General features: G+C 34.0%; 1 pseudogene; it reads left to right on the top strand.

Annotated features, from left to right (window-relative positions):
• LOC149555415 (acyclic sesquiterpene synthase-like) overlaps positions 1-25,826 on the top strand; it is an 86,965-nt pseudogene that overhangs the window by 52,509 nt on the left and 8,630 nt on the right.

Below are 25,826 nucleotides of genomic sequence, written 5' to 3'. Positions count from 1 at the left end.
AATGCGAAAGGGGAAGATTGTTCACCTTATGGTCAAATAATTTGTCAATTAATGCCTAAACACTTAATCATTTGGTTGGTTACATTACTACCGAGCTTCATAGAGTCTATTGTGCTTCTCAAGATAGTACTACATTTGGGCTCGAATTGTGACAATGGGCCATCACAATTACAATAGTAAACTATCGCCCAACTGACATCAGTCAAAATTGGCTCCCCTCATATGGGCATCAGACTTTTTTTGTTGCAAGTTGCAATGGAAAGGGTAATCAACCATAATTTTCATAAATTGGGCTATAGTTTTAGCAAACCATTTAGTTTCACTGTAAGCATTGCAATGGAAATTTGGCAAATACACCATCACAATTGTGACATCTATGTGATAGAAATGTTATGTATCTGATGACAAGCTATCAAAAACCTCTATTGCAATGGGGATGAGCATGTGGCAGGAATTTTTTTGGATCGATGGCCAACTATCGCAATTGTAATGTCATGTTATATTAATAATAATAACAAATTGGTAGCAAAGTTGAATAGCTATGATGCAATCATAGGTTAATATTGAGCTTCACTTGGTTTTGATAATAGTTTAATATTCTCTACTAATCAAAGCCAGCCACATGAAGGTGGAAGCTCATTTGCCCCACCCCACCCCCCCAACATCTAGATTCCCCATTAACATATAAAATCTTTAAGAAATGATCAATATTTAAAGTACAAAATAAGGTTCTAGACCTACAAAAGTGACATCACTTTCCAATCTTCTAGTGAATGTCATTTTTTCATCACATCCAAAATAAGATTTTGCTACTCTGAATCAAGAATGCAAATGCAACTGTGTTCTTTATGCATGGACAATAGGCAGAGCTGAAAAAATGCAGCATGATTACATTTATTTAATAGATCTACTAAGTTTTTAAAATTATAGACCATCATCATGAACAATGTTTGTGATGGTTTATAACTTAAAATACCTAATTAAAGACCTCTAACAAAAGTGCAAACTTGTTGCATTTTGCAGCTTTGCCTAATGTCGTATGTGATGCAGGAGCATCTTGCATGGGAAAATTATTGGAAAAAAAAAAATTGAAAAAAATTGGAAAAAAAAAAATTTGTGGAGGAGAGAGAAAGTGACGAAAATTAGAGGAGAAATAATAAAAAAAATAAAAAGGAGAAAAGAAAGGAAAATGGGATTTCTATTTTTGAGGTGCATAGGTGGCATAATAGAAAAAATAAAAAATAAATGGTTGTAATTCCATTTATCGAGGTGTGTGGGAAGAATTCTAGAAAGTTATGAATATTGTAGAAAGTTGTGGATACTGTAGAAGGTTATGGAAGTTGTAGAAGGTTGTGGATATTGTGTAGGTGGAATTCTAGAAGGTTGTCGATAAGTCATGCATTGGGTGGTAAGTGCCTATTTAAGCAAGGCATATGAGCATTTCTAATCAAGCTCGAGAAGAAGGTGAAAGCTTGAGAAGTAGAAGCTCGAGAAGGAGAAGCTTGAGAAGGAGAAGCTTGGGAAGGTGAAGGCTTCAAAGTGTGAAAGAGAAGGAGGAAGTGAGGAGTGATTTTTCTTGAGTCTTTGGATAGAGTGCCGAATGTGAGGCAATTTACAGTAGGATTGTGATGGAGTTGTGAGTGTGTAGACAGAGCGTCGAATGTGAGGCAGTTTACACTTGGATCTTGGATAAAGTTGGAGAAGAGCTAGTGACTATGGTTTAGAAACAAGGAGGTTGCTTGGTGGCTTGCGAGCACAAGTTGAGATCTTGGGGGTTTCTACCAGAGTGTGGATCTAGACTAGCTTGGGTTTGGATTAGATCTTGAGAGATCTTGCAAAAATGTTATTGTAATTGCTATTGAATTTTCAATAAAATTGTTTGAAGAATTTTGTCATCTCTTGTCTTCATATTGTGGCATTTCTTGGTTGTAATTTGGTAAGGGTGGTGTGGCCCTTGATTAGTGGTATTAGAGCATATCTTCATCAAGTGCTATCAGAGCGGACCTTCATTAGTGGTATCAGAGCATTACTTCATTAATATGCCTATGAATTGGAATTGCATATTGAACTATGGCATCCTTTTGCATTGCTTGAAACTAAGAGATTCACACAATTAGTTGGCATGCAATCATAGGTTATTGTTGAGCTTCACATGGTTTTGAGAATTGTTTAATATTCTCTACTAACCAGGGCCAATCACTTGAAGGTGGAAGCTCATTCCCCCCCCTCCAACATATGTGCATACATACATACATACATAGACAAAGATCACAAGGGTATGGCAACAAGATGCAAAGATTACAAGGGCATGAAAACTTGTTGAGTGAGTTTTATTGTTTTTATGTTGTGCTAAGATCTCTCTGTTTAGCAATATACAAAGGGGAATGTTTAATGTTGTGTTTTTTTTTTTTTTTTTTGGTTTATAATCCATAATCCACAATCCACAAGATCTCTATAGTGATGCCCAAATTAACTTCAATACCCAACTAATCAGCAAGTAACTAATTTAAATAGTTTATGGCTTAGGCATCTGCTATTCCCATTTATCATATGGTTGCAATATTGGAGGCAACATTTTTTCAAAATTCATAGCAAGTTTTGTATCATTGGCCTGATTTTAATGAAGTAACAAAGTGGTTTTTAAGGTAGAAAGGACTATTTTTCCTTGAGCTTCTTGCTAATAAGAGGATAATAAGTCAACTAAATGTAGCCCTTGACATGATAAATCAAGTTGTAGAGGGTATGACTATGGAACAACATGGGGCTAGAGAGAATTTAAGCTATCTTAGGGTGACAAAGAAATGCCAATTTGAGGTACTTCAACAACAACAAGCAGCAATAGCATATACACAACAATAAGTCTCAGCTTCCATGGGCAGTGGGATTCACCTAAATAATTCAATGGGTGCAACTCAGTTTAGTTTGAAGGAAGTGATTGTAATATATGCACAAGAACATGACATCCCTACAATGAGACACACACATGATGATCTTCAAGTTTATTGCTTTGTAACTCTCAGTATCTTTCTAGATTCTATAAATCAACAAGTGCTTGCATAATTTGGAGATAGATGGGTGATTTCATCATTAGGGCAACTAGTTGAGATGCACTACAATCAAATTGGAGGAAATCATTGATAAACCAAACATATAATGAAGAGGAAACTTGAAAACCTGAATGCTTAGATTTTTCTAAATCTAATTAAGAGGTGCAGACAAGTAAACATATTTCAAACCCAATTGCAAAAGAAAGCAATCATATAATATAGATGCACTTTAAAAAGCTTAACAAATTTACCCTTAACAAAATTAAATATATTCTAGGATTCTATACAATATTTTAGCTAGATTTTCTCATTAGAAATCATGGCATTTGGAAAAAAAACATAGATTTGAAATAAAAGTTTGTATTAGCCAAAACCAAATAAAAAACAACTCAATTAGATATATTCTAGGATTTATATTAAATAAAGAAATAGATCTTATCACAAGACAGAGGTCTTATCACCTACCTAATTAGTTTGGAATTTTGTTCTCACCAAAAATCATAAAATGTAAGAACAACTATGCCAAACATAATGTAAAAAGATGATTATCGTGCACAATCATTTTTTTAGCTCTTTTGGCACAATCATTCTTACATTTTTTTGGCCTAATCTCCAACTAGTTAGTATATATTTTGAAAAATTATTCTTGGACTATGATTCAGGAAAAAGAGAAATATCAAACTTGAAAAATATGTACATAAATGCAATTAAGTCTTAAACTTCAATTTTATAAACTTACAAAGAGAACCATAAAATTATAAGAAACTATTGTGCCTTGTACTATTTGAAAATTGTAGTTACAAGTGATAAAGTTATATACCTTTGATTCAAAGAGTGCAAATAATGGAAATGAAGTATTGCTAAAGGTACAAGCTCAACTACGTCCCCCCCCCCAGCAACAAGTGGATGGCACTGTTAAGTAGAGAATAGTTACATACATACATGGTTAAGTGCTACCTAACTATGTTGAAGGCATCTACACACTAGAGGCATACTCTTCCTACTAGGCTACCTACATAACCATATCTACGGGATCAAGACCCTTGAACTACTCACTCTAACAAATATATAGTTTTGTATTCCTATAAACACTGGTGAGCTTTACTCACCTAATATAGCTCTTTGTAATCATACACCCACTTGGGAAAATCAGGTGGTTTTCTATAATTAAAATACTATAATACCTTGGTGAAACCTTTGTATTGTCATTTACAATTAATGTAAGGTTAACCTATATATTTCCTAACTCACTCCTTATATAGTTATGTTTAAAAAATTGTAAGTATACCCGTGGCCATGCTACCTGTTGAGTGATTTTTATTTATTTTTTATTGTTCCAAGATCTCTTTGTTTATATACATACATACATGCATGCATATATACATACATACATTGTTGGAAATATAAGAGGAATAATTGAGAGGGGAGGGGTGAATCAGTTACCACTAAAATAAATTCCAGATCCCTTAGATGTCAATACAAAATTAAACTTTGAGAATTGAATACAGTTGATGCTCGGTAAACACACACAAAATGTTGTAACTCGATAAATACTGAATATGAAAACTTTAGATGTTATGTGTGATTACCATTACTTTAAATTTAGTTGCAAACATATAAAATAAAATAGCATGAACACATTTGAGACTAGGATTTAATGTGGAAACCCAATTTGGGAAAAACCACTAATTGCAACTAGTTACTATTTTTCACTCTTCTGAAGTGAGTCCTATTAGGAGCCAACCTTGTTAAAGGTTACAAAACACATTGTTAGGTGTGACCTTGTTAGACGATTTAATCACCCTATTAGGAGTGGCCTTGTTAGAGGTCTTTAGAAAATTCAACAAAACTGCCACCTTGTGAGAGGATTTACAAATAACTATTAAGTCAACTTTGTTAAGAGATTTAGATCACGGCTACAATGGTTAGAGAGTAACAATGAGATGACTTGATTTGAATGCAATTGAATTGCTGATTATAGATCTTGATTCTAGATTTACTTAATCATTCCTAATCAAATATATCTTTTTTTCTCCATAAGGATATTCTTCTTACCCTTCTGATTCACTTCTTCTTGAAATCATGAAATCTTCTATTTATTCACACACACTCTAAATCTCAACTTGGCCTTATACTTATATTTTTCATATTGTCAAGTTAGCTAGAATACAACTTAGAATAATTAATATTCATCATCTTAGTCAGCTAGAACTAATAGATAAATTAATTAAGTTTAATATGCCAAAACAAGAAAATCCTTCATTAGCTAACCCAGCTTGATAGACACTAACTCAAAAATGATTTTCTGTGTTAACCAACTAAAACTCAGTTAACACTGCAAACTTGTAAAGATCCTTTGGTAACCAAGTGAGTTTGATTAACACTGGTTCCATCCAACTTTTCCTTCATTAACTGAGTGAGTTTGGTTAACACTCATCTTCTACAGACTTTCCTTCGATGCCCAAGTGAACTCAGTAGATACTGTCTTCTCAGCTTGGCAAACTTAGGGATGCTTGCTAGACACTAAAAACTATCTTCACTACTCGAGTGAGCTTCACATACACTGACTGATAATGATATGACATTTGTGTAACATCAAAGACAATACATAATTAATCAATTGTATCCAACAATCTCCCTCTTTAGCATTGATGGCAACACAACATGTCATAACACAATGAAATTTTAGAACACGAATAAAGTAAGGAACATATCCTTTGTTTCATTCTATCCATGAGAACTCCCTCTGTCAGTGTGAACTCTTCTTACCTTCAGTTTTCTCCCTTTTTGACATCTCTTCATTAATTTTTTAAGATAGCAAACTTCTCTCTCTTACAAAAAACTTCTCCTTCTTTGTAATAACAAAAACTTCTATGAGATATGACAGTAAACTTCTCCCTCTTTGATAACAATTCTGTTAATATCAATGTACCTTAAGTATTGATTCATTTGCTATATGCCTTTGTCAATATTGCATCAACTGATTGATCTTCAATATACTCTAGTTGATGCATCACTAAAATTCATTTAGTGAGCCAGCTAGGGGAATGATCCCTAGCTTACCTCTTAGATACAGAAATGCATCCTTAGGTAATGGCTTGGTAAATATGTTTGCAATTTTTTCTTTTGTGTTCACATATTCCAATCTAACTTCTTTGTCTTGCACCAATTCTCTTAAGAAATGATATTTTATAGCAATGTGCTTTGTTTTGGTATGCATCATTGGATTCTTTGATATATTTATTGCACTAGTGTTATCACAGTATATGACTACTGGATCCTTGATCTATATCTTCATACCTAACAACAGTTGTTTGAACCAAACAATATTTGAACAATTAACTACTGCTACCACATATTCTGCCTTAGCTATGGATTGAGAGGTACAATTTTGTTTCTTGCTTGTCCAAGAAACTAGTCTTTTACCAAGAAAGAATGATCCACCACTAGTGCTTTTTCTATCATCAAGACTTCCTACCCAATCAGCATCAATAAACACCTTTAAGTCCAAATTGCCTCCAAGTTTGTACCATAAGCCATAGTCTTTAGTACCTTTTAGATATCTCATGATTCTCTTGATTTCCATCATGTGATTTTCTGTGGGGTTTGCTAAGAATCTTGCCACCATACCAACTGCTAATGCAATATCAAGCATTGTATGCACTACATACTACAATTTTTTAATCATTGATTTGTACGTGGTCTAATCTACCTCTTTGGAACATCATTTTTGGAAAGCTTATGTCTAGTAGACATAGGGGTTTGAACTAGTCTTATATCTTCCATTCCAAATTTTTTCAACATCTCCTTGATGTATTTAGATTGAGTAATGTAGATACCATTTTTGTTCTACTAAATCTATAGTCCAACAAAGAATTTTATCTCACCAAACATGGACATCTCAAATTCTTTACTCATTTCTTTTGAAAATGCCTTGCACAAGTCATCATTTCCTATGAATAAACTATCATCAACAAGTGTTTCTACCAACACAATCTTCTTGTCTAGCCCGTCTTTGATATATAGGCTACTATTATCGTTTGTTCTTTGAAAGCCAATCTATACCAAATAGCTATGTTTTTTTTCATACCAAGCTCTGGGATTTTTCTTGAGACCATTTAATGCTTTATATAATTTGTAGACCATGTCCCTTTTGTTAGGATCTACAAAACCTTATAGTTGTTCAATGTAGATTTCCTCATCAAAAATTCCATTCAAGAATACATATTTGACATCCATTTGATACACTTTAAATCCTCTATGTGTTGCATATGCTAGTAAAGTTCTAACACCTTCTAATCTTGCAACAAGAGCAAAAGTTTCACCATAATCAATACTTTCTTCTTGAGAATAGCCTTTACACACCAATCTTGCCTTGTTTCTGGAAACTTTTCCATCTTCATTCAGTTTATTTCTAAACACCCACTTTGTGCCAATCACATTTTTATCCTTGGGTCTAGGAACAAGAGTCTAGGTTTTGTTCTTCTATGTCTATTTTATCTCTTCATTCATTTCTTCAACCCAACTTTCATTATCCAATGCATCTTTAATAGTTATTTGTTCAAATTTAGCAAGTAAACATGTACTTTTCAAATTTTTTCTTGTCATTGTTCCATTAGATTTGTCTCCAATGATCTGATTAGGTGCATGATGCCTTCTAACATATCTTGCTAACATAAGTTCTTTGGATTTGGAATGAATTCAACTATTTTCATCATGAATGTCAATATCAAGCTTTGGTCCCACTATTTATGACTCAGGTCCTTCAAACTCAGTTTGAACTAGCTTAGTAGTCTTTGATTGTGACTTGGGTCCTTTAGACTATGACTCGAGTTGTGTTGTCTGCAACTCAGTAACTGTTGGAGATTTTGGGGACTCAAGAGGTGAAGCCTCCTTTCTTTTAGATAGATTTGGAAGGGTATCAATTTCATAGTAAAAAAATATTATGTAATCCTTTGGCTCTTTACTCTTTCTTCTTCACTCTTTTTGGCAAACTCATCAATTCTCACATGTGCACTTTCTATAACTTTATGAGTAGACAAATTCAAACATTTGTATGCTTTACTTCTACAGCAGTATCCTAGAAATATACCTTCATCACCTTTTACATCAAATTTTCCTTTTCTAGATTCTTTCAAGATATAACATTTGCTACCAAATACTTTCAAGTAACTTACATTAGGTTTGTAGCCATACCATAGTTCATAAGGAGTTTGATTTGAATCTTTCTTTAGTTGTACTCTATTCAAGGTATGAACTACTCTGTTGATTGCTTCCTTCCAGTATTTGATAGCAACATTCTCTTCTATCATCAATGGTCTTGCATAATCCATGATGGATTTGTTCCTTCTTTAGCTATATTATTCTATTGAGGTGTACCAGGGGTTGATAATTGTCTTTTAATTCCTCTTTCAATGCAAAAATTATTGAATTCATTGGAGATGAATTCACCACCTCTGTCTGATCTTAAACATTTCCATCTCTTTCCAAATTTTTTTTCTACTCTTGCCAGATACCACTTGAACTTTTGAAAAGCTTCTAATTTTTCTTTTAGATACATTATAGTCATCATTCTAAAATAGTCATCAACAAAAAGAATGAAAAAATATTCTCCACTAAAACTCTCTATTCCAATAGGTCCACATAAGTCTATGTGCACAAGCTCTAAAACTTCTTCTGACTAATAATGCTTGCTTTTGAAACTAGTCTTTCCCATCTTACCAATTTGGCAATTTTTGCATAGACCCATATCAGGCCTTTTCAAACTAGGAATACTTCTTACTCTTCTATGTGTTAGGATAAAGCACAGATAGAAATAAAAAATTACATGCAAATATAACCAATAACTGAAAAAATAATAGATCACACAGAAATGAACACAAGGCACCAAGATTTAACCTGGTTCACCCAATCCCTAGGCTACATCCACCAAACAACAAGTTCGATCTTATTACAATCCAGTGATTACAACCCGATTTCAATCCGTAATCCCTTACAGCTCAATATTGCTGCAAGAACCAATTTCACAACATAATGAAAAATACCCAACCCTAAGCCCTTTTATACAAGTATTAAATCGCTTTAGGGTTATAACATGTTAGTACTTTCCTAATTAGTCACCACAATCTAACAATCTCCCACTTGGGGACTGATCAGGCTCCACACTAATAAACAATTTTTCACTTGGAGGTTGATCCTGTAGCAATACCAATACCACATGGGGCTCCCACTGGATCAAACCACCCTGGACTCTGTTGTTCTTTTATTCATGTTCAGTCTAAAAGACCAACTAAAGCTAAAGAGGAGTTCAGCTTCTCCCTTGTTACAACCTTTGTCAACATATCTACTAGATTATCATTGGTATGTATCTTCTCTAGCTTTAATTGTCCATCCTCCAAAACTGACCAAATGATATGGTACCGCAACTGTATGTGTTTGGTCTTAGAATGCAGAGCTGAATTCTTAGCAAGATGAATGGCACTCTGACTATCTGTAAACAAATAATTATCCTTCTGAGGATGTCCCAATTCTTCCAAGAAGAACTAAAGCCATATCATATCCTTGGCTACCTCTGTAGCAGCAACATACTCTACCTCTGTAGTGGATAGAGCATTAATCTTTTGTAACCTAGAAACCCAGCTCACAGCTACCCCACCAACAATAAAGACATAACTTGTAGTACTCCACCTAGTATCAATATCCCCTACCAAATCTGAGTCAACATAGCCCTTTAAATTAGTAGTAGAATCCCCAAAGTGTAAACACTTATTGGATATTCCTCTCAAATATCAGAGAATCCACTTGACAACATTCCAATGCTCAAATCCTAGATGACTCATATACCTGCTAACAACTCCCACTACATGTGCAATATCTGGCCCAGTGCATGCCATATCATACATCAAGCTTCCTACAGCTGAAGCATAGGGTACCTTGGACATCTTATCCTCCTCTTCTTGTGTCTTGGGAAACATCTCCTTAGTCAATTTCAAATGACCAGGTAAAGGTGTGCGGACATCTTTAGCATTCTCCATAGAGAAATGTTGCAACACCTTCTCAACATAATCAGCTTGAGATAGCATCAATGTTCTATTCTTCCCATCTCTACAAATCTTCATACCAAGGATTTGTTTTGCTGCCCCCAAATCCTTCATAGCAAATGCATGTGCTAATTGGCATTTCAACCCCTTAATATGATCCATGTTAGACCCAGCTACAAGCATATCATCAACATATAGACATAAAATAATGTAGCTATCATCATCCAACCTCTTAAAATAAACACAATAATCTGAATGGCACCTGTTATAGCCATGCTCATGTATAAACCTATCAAATTTTAGATACCATTACCGAGGTGCTTACTTCAATCCATATAAACTTTTGTTTAATTTTCACACTAAGTTCTCCTTACCTTTGACCTCAAATCCCCGTGGCTAGGCCATATATATTTCTTCATCCAAATCACCATGAAGAAAGGTTGTTTTAGCATCCAACTGCTCTAAATGCAAATCTTCAGTAGCCACAAGACTTAAAACAGTACAGATAGAAGTCATTTTAACAATAGGAGAAAATCTCTCATCAAAATCAATTCCCTTTTTCTGTGCAAATCCTTTTACATATAACCTGGCTTTAAATCTTTTCTTACCTCCTTCCTCTTCTTTCAACTTGTAAACCCACTTATTCTATAAAGCCTTTTTACCTACAGGCAACTTGCATAGATCCCATGTCGTATTCTGTAGCAAAGAGTCCATTTCATCTTTCATTGCAGACTCCCACTGAATCTTAGTATCCACTTGCACAGCTTCATCATAACTTTCAAGTTCACCAGCATCAGTAAGTAAAATAGAATACAAAGAGGGAAAAAAATTTTGTGGGGGTCTAATTTGCCTCATTGACCATCTAACATTCACTAGTGTGTGTGGTATTTGTTGTTGCAGTTGTTGCACATCATGAGGAATGGCTGGAACATTAGCTTTTGGAGTATCATCCATCACTACATAATCATCTTCTTTCTTCTCATGTTGCTGCAACAAATCTTTGTACAACACGTTCTCATTGAATATGACATCCTAACTTCTAACAATTTTAAGATTTTCAAAATCCCAAAGCCTATAACCAAATTCATTAATGCCATATCCAAAAAAGACACATTTCTTTGATTTAGCTTCTAGCTTGGTTCTATTTTCAAAGTCTATATGAGCAAAAGCTTCATAACCAAAGGTCTTGAGAAAAGAATAACTCACCTTCTTACCAGTCCATGCTTCCTCTCAAATACCACAGCCCAAAGGAGTAGAGGGACCTCTATTAATCAAATATACTACAGTATTGACAACCTTTGCCCACATGTGTAAGGGCAACCCAAGATGCAACCTCATGCTCCTTGCGTGCTCCATTATAGTCCTATTCATGCATTCAGCCACTCCATTTTCTTGTGGAGTCCTTGGAATAGTTTTCTATCTATGAATACCATTAGTGGAGATATAATCTTCAAATTCATGACTGCAATACTCACCACCATTATCAGATCTGAGACATTTTAATTTCTTATCAGTCTCATTTTCAACCAAGCATTTCCATTTCTTAAAAGTTTGAAATACATCAGATTTCTATCTAAGGAAATAAACCCATACTTTCCTAGTTGCATCATCAATAAATGTAACATAATAATGAGATCCACCAAGGGAAGATACCTGAGCTGGTCCCCATACATCTGTATGCACAAGCTCTAATTTCTCCCTTTTGTTTTCCTTCCTAGTCTTTACAAAACTCACTCTCTTTTGTTTTCCATACACACAACTTTTACAGAAATCCATATTCACACATTTTAGACCTGGTAAAATTTTCTTTGAATGAAGTACTTTCATACCTTTCTCACTCATGTGCCCAAGTCTATTGTGCCATAGAGCTATAGTTTTATTATTATAACCCTAGATTGAATCCATGGGAATACATGAGAGGATAAAAGAAAGGGCAAGATATATGAATGATTTATTGCAAATCTAAGGATTTTGGATTTGCTATTATGATGGGATGTTAAAACATTTGGGCATGTAAAATTGTTGGACAAAAGAGTTTTTCAGGTGTTTCATTTAAAATGAGGATTTTAGGGGGAGCTTGCAGAAATGACCTCCTAGGTAAAAACAGACCTCACCATTGGATCCGGGTAGACATTTCCATAAATTTTGATATATAATATGCCCTAGTTTGGCCATGTTTAGAGGAAATGAAAGGATTTTTGATTCAACCCATGATGGCTATCAAATTTAATCTCGTCAGAATTTTCATCACAATAAAAAATGAAAAATTGCAATGAAAATGGTAAAAAGATTGTCTTAGTAAAATGGTCATAACTTTCTCTCAGAATATTGAATTTTAGAGTTCTTATAGGCGCTGGAAAGCTAATTTAGAGAACTAAAACATAGTATAGGTTTGATTCTATGATTTTTATATTTTTTCAGGTTTTCAGAGCCCTATAATCAGATGTTGTTTACTTTGAGCATGGATTAGGGCATAAATTGGGCATACAGAGGCCCATTTGTCATTGCACCAAAACCCATGACTGTTAGTGAACATGGAACACCACATAATTAAGCACTTGTGGGTAGGGGAGTGTGTTGCATCACCCAACAATCTCCCCCTCGACATGCATACTAGGTGCTTATGCAGGTCAGGAAGGCACCGAGGAGATTTGAACCCATGACCAGGCCAAAACCATGCTCTAATACCACTTGTTAGGATAAACCATGGACAAAAATAAAAAACTACATGAAAATATAACCAATAGCAGAAAAAATAATAGATCACACAAAAATGAACACAAGGCATCAAGATTTAACGTGGTTCACCCAATCCCTAGGCTACATCCACCAAATAGCAAGTTTGATCTTATTACAATCTAGTGATTACAACCTGATTACAATCTATAATCCCTTACAGCTCAATACCACTGCGAGAACCAATTTTGCATCACAACATAATGAAAAATACCCAGCCCTAAGCCCTTTTATACAAGTATTAAACTGCTTTAGGGTCATAACATGTTGGCCATATGTCAACCATAATATGTCGGCTACCATGTCGGCCACTATTTATGAAGTATGTACAGTACTTTCCTGATCAGTCACCACAATCTAACACTATGTTTGCTCATCTTAACCAGATTATCAAATTTTACATGACATAGTCTTTTGTGCCATAACCAGCTTTCTTCTACTTGAGCAATAAAATTTGAATTTTCACTGAGATTAAGATAAAATAGATTACCTTTTGCTTGCTTGCCAGATCCAACCTAATTTCCTTTTCCATCCAATAGTTTGGCCTTTCCATCCATGAATTCTACCTTGAATCCAATGTTATTCAACTATGCCACACTCCGTAGATTATGCTTTAATATTTCAACCCAATAAGAATTGTCACATACAAGTTCGTTAGTCAAAGAAATACATCCTTTTGCTTTTATGCTACAAGGTTCATTATTTCCAAATCTTACACTACCACCATCATAATATTCCATGTGCTCAAATTTTGTTTTATCTCTAGTCATATGATGTGAACAACCACTATCAATAATCCATATATCATTTTTCCAAACATGAGAGATAAGTTCCATCTTATCTCCTTCATCATCTCATTCATCTTTTACAGCAATATATATCATTTTATCTTCATTGTTATCAGAATCTTTAGCCATAAAATAAGATTTCTTACCTTTGTCCTTAAAGTTCTTGTAATTCTTGAAATCCTTCTTACCTTAGTGCTTATTTCTTTTCTTTCCATCTTTGTTTTCTCTATTTGGACACCTTGTAGCAATGTGACCAACTTCTTCACAAGAAAAATAGATTAGAGGAACTTTACCTTTGTACTTTCCTATGCCTTAAAAATACTTTCTTACAAGTAGGGCTTCAACAACTTCAATATCACTATTTGAACTCTCTTTTGATTCTTCTTATTCACATACATACATATATAGAGATCACAAGGGCATGACAATGAGATGCAAAGATCACAAATGCATGGCAACAAAATACAATGATCACAAGGGCACAAAAATGAAATCCTAGATCTCCAAAATCCACAAGTTCTCTCTCTATATATACATACATACATATATATATGCATACATAGATGCATACATACATCTACATGTGCAATTTTATCACCTTGGAAAACTATATTTGATCCTACAAGTTGGGAATAGTTGATTGTTCATTTTATTGTACCTAATCTAATGACAGTTCTATAGGAATTTTGTAATCAACCCAACTAATCAGTAACTAGACCCATTTAACTAGGTTATGGCTTATTTTTTTCTAAGAATATCTGCTATGATATGTTTTTCTAAAATTTCTTGCCCATTTTTAATGGTCTAAATTATTTTTGTACAGGATCTTGAGCTATGTCAGTTAGCATGGGTTGAGTGAGTTTTATTGTTTTATTATTTGGATTCTAGAATATGGGCTTTGTTTTATCATTGGCTTTGTTCAAATCCTGATTTTAATGAAGTAATAAAGTGGTTTTTAGGGTGAAAAGGACTATATAATGAAGAAGAAACTTGAAAACTTTAATGTTGAAATGCTAAAATGAAAGCTATTGAGGATCAAACACCTATGGCAGAGTTAGAACACCATGTGAAGTTGATTTTAGATATAAACAAAAAAAAAATATGACATAAATCATTCCCCATTTGTTTTGATTGTGGAGAGTTGCATGTAAAAGAGGGTGGAGAGCTCTGAATGAGGGTGGAGATTTCATTGTCGTGCCCTTGTAATCACTATATTTTATTTTTGTGCCCTTAAGATCTCTGCATTTCATTATTGTCCCTTGGTGGAGATCAGTGGAGATCTAGAATTTCGTTTTCATGCCCTTGTGTTCTTTGCATTTTTTTGTTGTTCCCTTGTGATCTATGTGCCCTTGCTCTACAATTTCATTTTCATGGCATGCCCTTATGATCTCTATGCCCTTTGTAGCACTACAAGATTTGGGGTCAAATTGCATCGGTAATTTGCAACGGTGATGTAATTTGTGGTGTTCAGGCCCAAATGTAGTAGTGCTTTTTCTATTATTTTCTTCAAGGGAAGAAGAGGTAACTATGTAAATGTTCTTTTCTTTTCCTTCTAAACATGTATTTCTTTATATTTCACCTAGTAGGTGATTAGAGAAGCTTCTCTTTATGTATATGTATGTGTATATAATCATACATACACACACATACATTTGTGTGTGTATATACCCATATATACATATACATATGTATATATATGTACATACATACATACAAACATACATATACAAAGATTACAAAGGCATGGCAACGAGATGTAGAGATACATATATACATGCATACATATATGCATGCATACATACATACATACATATATATACACATGCATACATACATACATACATCTACATATGCAATTTTATCACCTTCGAAAACTATATCTAATCTTTACTCAATCACCAAGAGAAAATATAATTTGTAAGTACAGATTTCTAGATACTTAGTTTGGTATGAATAGTTTTGATTGAATTCATCTTAGGAGAGTGAGTCTACTCATGGTGATAATGGCTTCATGTATTGGGTCTTTAGAGGAGAGACTTATAGAAAATTAGATGTTTTTTATGGATATGGGATGATTCATTTGTGTGAATGGTTGATTGGGTAAGTTGCAAAAAATCAGGGTGTCAGTTGCAAGTAGTTTCATTAATTAGATAAGGGAATCGACTTTAAAAGCAAGATTATCAAAATTGGCATGTCCATCCTTATGGTAGATGTCTCTATCTCATAATAGAAAATTACCTCAAATGACAAGAAAAAAATTATTAAATATATAAAAAATTAGAAGAACATTCACTTATAGTATTTTTGAAGGACAAAATTATAATAAAAATATAATTTGGTGAAAAAATTCATGAGCTATGTGGCTCCACATTGTGGCTATTCCATTGTCTAGTAGTGGAAACTCTTCACATTAAATATGAAGATCTTTAAATTAAAAAAGATAATTATCAGAGATCTATATTTGTGTTTTTTTGATAACAAATATATAGTCTAATTTTAAGAAAAATAATAGTCTTAAATGTATATGATTAAATAAAATTAAAAAGAGTACTAGTTGTAGTTGTATAATTCTTGTATTAATGATTATGATAAACAAAATGTTCAATAAAACAAGTATGAAGTAACATAATTGGATCATCTACTCAATCCTATTATGCTTTAATGTGAATAAATCTAATCATACCTAGATGATATTATGCATGATATCTTTACTCAATCACTAAGAGATAATATAATCTGTAAGTATAGATTTCTGCATACTTAGTTTGGTATGAATATATTTGATTGAATGCAAGGATAATTGCTTGTGAAAATCCAAGACATGAATGATTAATTTAATTTAGTACAATTAATATGTAATTTTGTATGTATGCATGTAAAGAAGTTCACATAGTGAGTTGGTTTACATTAATTCATGCACATATGTGTAGTGCCTCTCATGTTTGTAGTTTGTACCTTGTTCATTTTGATTTGATAGATACTTGATACTCTTATTATTTGTACTTTGAGATGACTTGAGGGTTGGATGTTATACTTTGATTTTAGTACCATAGATGCTTTACTAAGTTATGTTGTTCAATTTATCATATTTGCATGTTGATGCCATTTTGAGATGACAATAAGTCTATGATGATATCTAGTTATCTGGTATTTGGACATATCTCTAATTCTATTATGTGATAGATTTTATGCTATGGTTATTTCCTTCATTCTTGTATATTTATACTTTATGCAAATGTGAGTGATGTAAATGGATTATTTAGGAATAATTGAATAAATGGTTAAATTAATTATTTAATGCATTTATTACTTTGACTATGTTATTATATTTAATTGAATTTGATTGTGTGTTTTAGTGTGTAAGATTTATATCCTTAGTAGTGGCACATGGAGTTAGTGATTCATCTATTCATATTTTACCAATGGAATCCCTATATGGTCGATGTATCCTTAATTAATTGTTTAAATTAAACCTTTCAATTATTATTAAATCTGAACTCATTTGCATTATGTGATTAGACTAGTGAGTGTGTCTGTGCATTTAGTAGTTCGCATTGTTGCAAAAGTTGTTAAGGAGATTTTTGTGATTTTGAGTTTTCAAGCTTTAAATTTTATTGAATTTAATTTCTGGCAAGTTTTCCTTAGGTAAACTCTTATTGTGAGGGATAACCTATTTTTGTTTAGATCAATTCGAGGTTTACCTAGTCTAACTGGCTATTTTCCCTAATTAATTATTCACTCAAAAAGTGAATAAGTATTGAAAAAGGGAATTGTTTTCTCACTTCTCACTTTTGCAAAATACAAATTTGAGAGCTTTTTTAATAATCCTCTTCTGGAGGATCATGTTTTCATTCGTTGCGGGAGCTATGAGCATAGGATCTTCACGAGGCTAGTCTCGTTGGATCTAGCTCAAGTAGACCTTGCTTTGCCATGATTTTTGCTAGTTTCAATGGGCAATTTATTTTATTATGTTGTTTTCAGTTTTAGCAACTTTTCCTGTAAGGTAGGGCTTTCCTGTTTTCTTGTTTCTACTTTGTTTTAGCTTCTATTTCTAGTAGCAGTTTATCAAGAAGCTGAGAACTAGTGTTCCCCTTCATTTTTATTTGTTGGTTTTGCCTACTTGGTCAAGTATGAACATTTTCCCTATTTTCAAGATGGGGGTCTAAGGTTTTGCACCATTATGCTAGTTTTTTTTGCATACACTGTCTGAACCCAAATTTTATTGGATTCTTGGGGTTTTTGTGCCCAAAGACCAAATGGGTTTTAATTTTTAATTTTTCTAGTTTTTGGGGTTTTTACCTTATTTTACGTATTGCCCTATTTTCCTGGTTTTTCTTGCCATGATGTTGGTCATGGACCTAGGTCATCTATTTGGATGTTAGTCATACCATTGTTGCACTTTTATGTTTCATTGGGATGCATGTCACATCTTTCCTCCCAAGTCCATTTTCAGTTGAGTGTATTTATGCATTATGTTCTCATCTAGTCCTTATGTTATGATCTTTGTGATGGTGGTGCACCACACACAAGTACGTGCGTGTACATTTTTCAGGTGACTTACAAGCCTCAATCTTCCATGGTACTTCTAGAAGTTATGATCATTGGGATTGGGTTGGGAATATGCATGCCTAGGGGCACTCATCAGTGGATGAGCATGGGTAGGGTAGGGTAGCATATGGAGGGGGTTTTTATCTCGCAACCTAGTAATCATGGTGCCATACGTTGGCAGAGGAACCTTTAATTAAGTGATAACTAAATAAAATGTTAGGTGGTAATAAAAATTAAGATAATTAAATGTGTGAACACTCAATTAAGTTTGAGGACACAGTGCTAGAGCCTCCTGATAAGGAGTTGAATTTGCAGATTTGAGCTTGGGCTTGTCAATGCCAAGTGACTCTCCATGATGTCAGCCCCTGCTTAGTAGCCCATTAAGTGTCTAACCAAGACCTATAGTTTATGCATTGTCTATGTTCTTGGTTTCAGGCCTCTTAATTTTTGGTGTGAGTGTTAGCCATGGACATTTTCTTTATGTATGTTTGTGGTTGGATCATTATCTCCATCAACATAGTGGGAGTGGACCTACAACTTCCACGTGGTTGAGAGGTATAGCTACCTATACCACTACTGAGGACTGATGTACAAATACAGTCTACTATCCCAGTGCAACTATTGGTGGATGTTTTCACTTGGTACTTCAGGTTCTAGAGTATGTTATCTTGTGATTTATGCTTTCATTGGAATGCTTGTATATCATGTTTAGATGATGTCATTATTGACGTATTTCCTTATATGATGTTTATCATATGTTAGATGATGAGTTTGATTTGTAGGATTATCTTATGCTTTACTTCTAGCATGTTAGATTTTCTTATTCTTATGTTGTAGCATGTTTTAGTAGTGACGTCCTCATAAGATAGCATCGATGATCTAGTTAGTAGTTTGGGATGTTATGCATAGGGGATGGCTAGGACCCACGATGGTCTTATGATGCTATTACAATTGGGAGGAAGCACATACTTAGTTGGTTATTTTAGTTCATTAAAATTTTACTTCTATACACTACAATGTTGCTTTCAATTATTTCCCTTCACTGCTTGATTAGATGGTTAGATGCAATTTTTGTCTTTTAGTATTGTGTTTGAGTGTTTATGCCTAGAATTATGGATCCAGTACTCCCTAGTGTGGAGGTTCTAAACTCTATTTTACTCTTTAGTTTTTCCTTGGAACATTTTATGTGTTTCCTGGGTGACCATGTGTCAACATGGGGTGATACTATAAATTATCACATGCCCAAGGGAGTTCTATAATGTGATACTGGAAAGTATCACACCTCTTAGGAAGAAATTTCATGCAATACTAGAAAGTATCACACCTCCTTTAAAGAAGTGTCATATGATACTTGTAAATTATTGTATGCCCTTTAAAGAAGTGTCACCCAAACCTTAAAAGTGTTGCACCTCTTCTTAAGAAATGTCGTACAATACTGGAAAGTATCGCATAGTGTTAATTTAAAGTATCACCTAGGTTTTGAAAAAACCTATCTAGGCAGACAAAAAGCCCTTTTTGGTTTGACCCAAAAAATTTGGGAAGTGTTTTGGCTACCCTTTTAGGTGTTCCTCAATCCCTTGGCATTGCATTTTAATTTTAGAATTTTTTGATTCAAAATTAGTTGGGTGTCTTCTGTGGTTAATTATTTTGGTTAGTAGTGGCATTTGGAGAACCATTGATGTCAAGATGTTTGGTTAGTCTTTTGTTGAGATCTTTATGATCCTTTTATGTGATATGTCATGTGCATCCATACTTGTTTAAAAAAATATATCTTGGCTTATATTTATCCTTGTTCCAAGTTTCTTCAGGTAGGGCATTACATCTAGTATAAGAGCCCATGTTGCAACATTAGGCTGTATGTGTTATGCTTCCACTATGGTTTTGTTTTATGTTGATTATTATTATATTATGGTTGCTATTTTGATATCTTGTTGGTTCATGGTTTTGACTCTTATGCTTATGATCCAATTTTCCTAACATTATCTTCTTGTTCCCATAGTGATCCCTCCTGTACATAGACTTGGTGGTCAGGGTGGTACCCATAGCAATAACCATGGAGAAGAACACCAAGAAGAGGAACATCAGGAAGGAGAGGTAGAAAAGGGTAATAATGAATAGAATGGCATGGGGGCATTAATGTCAGTTCTTTAGAAGATTCTTTCTTGGCTAGGCCCTCGTGTAGAAGAATAGTGATAGGATCATGACTAGGGGGAGGGATCTCATCATGGGGATTCCCTTCATTCAAAGCATAGAAAGGAGTGCAAAAATGAATGTTCTTGTACTTCACCAGGTGGCCAAGGGCACCATTAGGGTGGTAGGGACTACAATAGTGAAGATTTCATCTAGTTGGATATCATGAAATCTCTTCACCAATCCAAACCACCATTGTATGATGGTAAGGGAGGTGCCCTCAAGGAAAAAACTTGGTTATTAGACATGGAGTGCTACTTCACCATGTACCCATATGCAACCAATTTGAAGGTAGGTTGTGCAATTATGCAGTTGAGGGACCACACATCTATACAATGGAATATTGAGGGGTAGAAGCTCCATATCAGTGTTGTAGATCTCACTTGGGACATCTTTGAGGAGTGGTTTTGAGAAAAATTCCTATCTCCTTAGTTTAGAGAGGCCCGTGCTGATGAGTTCCATGCAATTCAGAAAGGAAATATGACAATGGATTAGTATGAAATTCAATTCTTTGAGCTTAGGTAGTACTCATGCTACAATCATGATGATTTTTTCTTGATTCATCATTTCATCCAAGGCCTTAAGGATGGCCTAATTGGATAAGTCTATATGCATTAGCCTAGGACTCTTGTTCTCGTTGTTGAGAAGGAGTGTATTGCAAAGAAAAAATTTGCTAGAGGTTTTAGTAGTAGATCTAGTTCTTAGAACCAAACTGCACGATGTTTAGGATAGATGAACCATTTACCTAGTCCTTTAGGAAGGGCCAAGCCCAATTAGAACCCTCTCAAGGTGGTTATCACTGTAAGGGTAAGAAGAGGTTTTGAGGAAAGGGTGGCTAGTCTTCTGGTGCCACTGACACAAAAGGAGGTAACCAAAGCTGAGGATAGAAATATTAGTAGGATCATCCTCCCCAGAGTGTTCAGTAGAATTCTAGCAAGGGTAGTGCACCTTATCCTAACACTACTAAGGGTGGTCAGGGAATAGGTCCCAATTTCGGGGGAAACTATTTTACTTGCAGTCAACCTGGTCATATTTCTTTTGAGTGTTCTATCAAACCATCTATAAGATGTGGTAAGAGTACAACTAGATCAAAGCCTATAGTGGGAGATGTTGGGAGGAATCATCAAGTCTTTGCAACAGTTAACAACCATCAAGCTAACCATCAAGGTATAGTAGTCGAGGCTATAGGTACGTTGCATGGTATTTCAACTTCAATTTTTTTTTACTCTAGCACTTCAAATTCTTTCATTTCACCATCTCATGTTCAATGATGTGGGCTGGTGGTAGTATGTTAGGTCAATAGGTGGCAAGTTAAGTTAACCACAAGTTCTAAAGTGGTTGTAGACTCATTGGTCATAGGTTGTATTTTGAATTTGGGAACCTTTATCACCATAGTGGATCTTCGTATCCTACCTCTCAAATCATATGACATTATGTTAAGCATGGATTGGTTAGCTTCCCATTAGGCGAATATAGATTGTCATCATAAGTTAGTACAATGTGTTGATGACACAGGTGGGTAGGTGGAACTTTTGGGAGTTTTGAGACCAATTTTACTTCGAATGATCTTAGCTAATCAGCTGAAGTAGAGTGTGCAAAAGGGTTGTTAGTTTTTTCTTGTGTCTACCAATGATCTTGAGGAAGCTAAGAGCCATATAGTGATGCTTTATGATCACCCACTCTTTCATGAGTATGTAGATGTGGTTTTTGATGAGATTCTAGGTATGCCACTGCAGTTTTACATTGATTTTCAAATTGATCTTGTACCAAGAGCGAGGCCAATTTCACAAGCTCCTTACCACATGACTACTCAAGAGTTGAGTAAGCTCAAATTGTAGTTGGAGGAATTGTTGGCCAAGGGTCATATTCATCCTATTGTATCCCCATGGGGTGCAACAGTCATCTTCTTCATGAAGAAGAAGAATGGATCTTTGCGTATGTACATTGACTACTAGTAGTTGAATAAGGTGATAGTGATGAACTAGTATCCTTTGATGAGGGTAGATGATTTGTTCAATCAGATGAAGGGAACACAAGTGTTCTCAAAGATTGATCTAAAGTCAGGATAGCATTAGCTTCATATCTAGGAGGTTGATAGTCATCAAATAGCTTTTCATACACGGTATGGGCATTATGAGTTCAAAGTTTCATGGGATTGGCTAGTACCCACTAATGTCCCATCACTTCTCTTCAGTGGAAAGGGAAGGAGTATGTTTGGTTGGATTAGTATGAAGCAAAATTTAATGCTCTTAAGGAGTGTTTGACCAATGCACCAATTCTTTTAGTGCCTAATCTTGTAGGTGATTTCATGGTTTGCACAGATGTTTGGTTGGAAAGTGTGGGTGTGGTTTTGATGCAGGATGGTTGAGTGATTACATATGAGTCTAGGAAACTCAAGGACCATGAGCTTAACTACACCACTCATGATTTGGAACTTGTAGCCATGGTGCATGCTCTAGTTCATTGGAGACAGTTCCTTTTGGGACATAGGTTTGAGTTATTTGTATGAATTTTTTATACATTCACTTACTTTTTGTGATCATTATCAATTCATTTCATCATTATTATACTAAGAAGACTGCATTATTTGTATTGAATAAGCAAGCTATGATACAATTTTGTCATTTTGTTTCCTTCTTCTCTATAAGAAGTAGGGAACACGGGTTAAGGCAAAAAAACTAGTTTGTATAGATTTAATTTCTTTGTGGCCACCATTAGGAATTCATTTTCCATGGCAGCACTTAGTTTTTCTACCATCTCCACCACTGCCAACTATGCAATTCCTAAGCTACCATCTTCAAATCTTCAAAGGCGGTCTAGAGATACAAAATACCATGTCTTGATAAGATCCGCAAGTTATATCATGCCAATGTCTTTTTAAATAAATTCTAAAGAATTCCTACTTGTTTTAATTTATATTTTTGACTATAGTCATTATAAACATTGTAACCTTAGTCAGCTTTCATAGGCTAATGAAGAACATAGTTGAATACTACAATAATTTTGTGGTTAAGAATTTGTGTTTTCCCTACTCATAGTCAAATTTATTTATAGTTTGGAAGGGTATGATTAGTATACAATCTACAATTTTATACTCATTCATATATTTATTTCATAATCAATTATGTCATTGAGTTTTTTTGAACTGATTTGTAATAATATCTTTAATCTAGGGGCCTCTAATTTCAACTTCAATGGAAGAAAGAAGTTCAATACAAGAACACATTAGAAAGTTGAATCTATGAGTGTTGAAGATTCCTCCAATGTATTTAACTATATTATCTAATGTACTCTTTACATTTATGTTTACCTTAATCATCGTGTTTATAGTAAATTTGATAACCACTCATCTCATTATATGGCAGGCTGAAAAAGAGAATAGAGAGAACAAATCATTTGGTTTGATGTGCATAGGTGATAATATTACAAGGATAAATACATTGTTTTTGGAAATTAAGAGAAGATATTCATCTCTTTCTACTTATGATACAGGTTGGTCTTTACATATTCTTTTATATAGTTTGATGATATTTTTATAATGATCATGTAAATGTAAGAGACATTTGCTTGTTGGTGCAGTGCTTGGTGCTTATCCTATCAATTTGATTATTGGCCTCTCAATGGTAAATCATTTGGAGAGCTTGGCTATAGCAAGACATTTCAAACTTGAGATAAAAGAGGTTCTAGATGTCTATAGGTAATTGGGAGATATTTTTTTGACTAATTGTAGTACATTTTATGAATTGATTTCCATATTATATTGTTTGAAATAAATATTCTTCCTAAGCAAATTTTGGATAGAGAATGAAATGGTTGAAGGAATGCCATTAGCATCAGACATAATGACCATTTCTAATAGTTTCAAGATCTTGTGTTGGAATGGATATGATGTGTCTCTATGTCATCTAAAAAATGTGAAATTTCGGGCATGTAGTTTCTAAGTCAAAGATTGATTATGTACAAGAGTTAATGTGAATTTCTATTTTTTTAAGTTGAATTCCATTTGCATTTCCTATTAATTTGATATCAGAAAAAATCATGTAGATTTCTTTCTCAGTTACCTGAGGGATAGTGACTTCCTACTATTTCTATAAAATAGTGGCCAAGCTACTATAGAATTGCTGAATTTATACAAGACATCTCAAATGATGTTCCTAGGTGAAAGAATTTTTGAAGAAGCAAAATCATTCTCCCAAAATTATCTTAAAAATATTAAGATGGGTGATCAAAGTAGAGCTCTCAAAGATATTGAAGCAGAGCTAATCAATTTATTCATTAGGCTGCAAAGCATCTGACGACTTAAACATCACACACTAAGCTTCATTCTAACACTAAAAGTATTAAATAATTAAAGTTGACTTCTTCTTTTTTACTTAATTTTCTCCTTAATGTGTGATGTTTAAAGGTTTCGGCAAAGCACAAGTGTTTAAATTTATTTATGACATTAGTATATGTGGGCCATTGTGTTCTTTACAGGTTAAGCATGCACTAGATGTCCCTTGGATGGCTAGTTTGGAGAGAATAGAACATCTATGATACATGAAAGCATTTACTTTTGATGATATTTGGATTGGAGAGACCTCTTCTAGGTACCTTTTGACTAGATCCCCATATCTTTATAACCCTTCACTTTTACCTAAAGTTTAAAGTCCATATTCTTGTAGATGATCTTTGAATTGTATTACAGGATCCCATTTATAGGAAAGGATTTATTTTTATCTTTAGCCAAAAAAGACTTCAATATTTGCCAAGCGTCTCAACAAGAGGACTTGAAGGCATTGGAAAAGTGGGTAGTTTTTTTGAAATTACAAGAATAATAATACCACCATTGTTAAACTGGGAATTTGATAAGATTTTATGGTGGTTGCCAATATTAACAGATGAAGTGTAGACTCTAAAATTGGTGACCTACACTTTGCTAGACAAAAGCTTGTAGCCTGCTATTTCTCTGCTGCCTCAACACTTTTTAGCCCTGAAATGTCTACTACTCAGATTGTGTGGACTAAAAATGTTGTTCTCACTACTCTAATGGATTTCTTTTATGATGTGGAGGGTTCCATTGAAGATATTCAATCCTCTTTTGAAGTGGTTAAGAGGTAATTCTATTATAAATGATTTCAATGATCCAAACCATTTTAAAATCAGTTCTCATTACAAAAACCATCGCAAAGAAATAGTAGGTATTTATTGGAGGTCCAAATTGGGCTCAAAGAGCACAGGCCCATTTCATTAATTTATAGAAGAGTGCATAATAAATTCACTCTTTACTATAGACCAAAATTAGGTGTAGCATTTACGAAGGATAGGTGAAATAGTAAAAATAGAAGCTTGTAGAAATGGTTTGTGCAATTCTAGATAATTCTTGGTTAATTTTGTCTAATAGATAATTAATTTATCTTCTAACAGTATTGGACTGTTAAAAGTTCTATTTTTATATGGGTCTTAGATTCCTTTATATATATATATATATATATATA

Source organism: Cupressus sempervirens, chromosome 5, assembly GCF_028749045.1.
Source record: "Cupressus sempervirens isolate cs-2001-9-10 chromosome 5, ASM2874904v1, whole genome shotgun sequence".
Lineage (NCBI taxonomy): Eukaryota > Viridiplantae > Streptophyta > Pinopsida > Cupressales > Cupressaceae > Cupressus > Cupressus sempervirens.
This window is presented reverse-complemented; position numbering and strand designations above follow the sequence as displayed.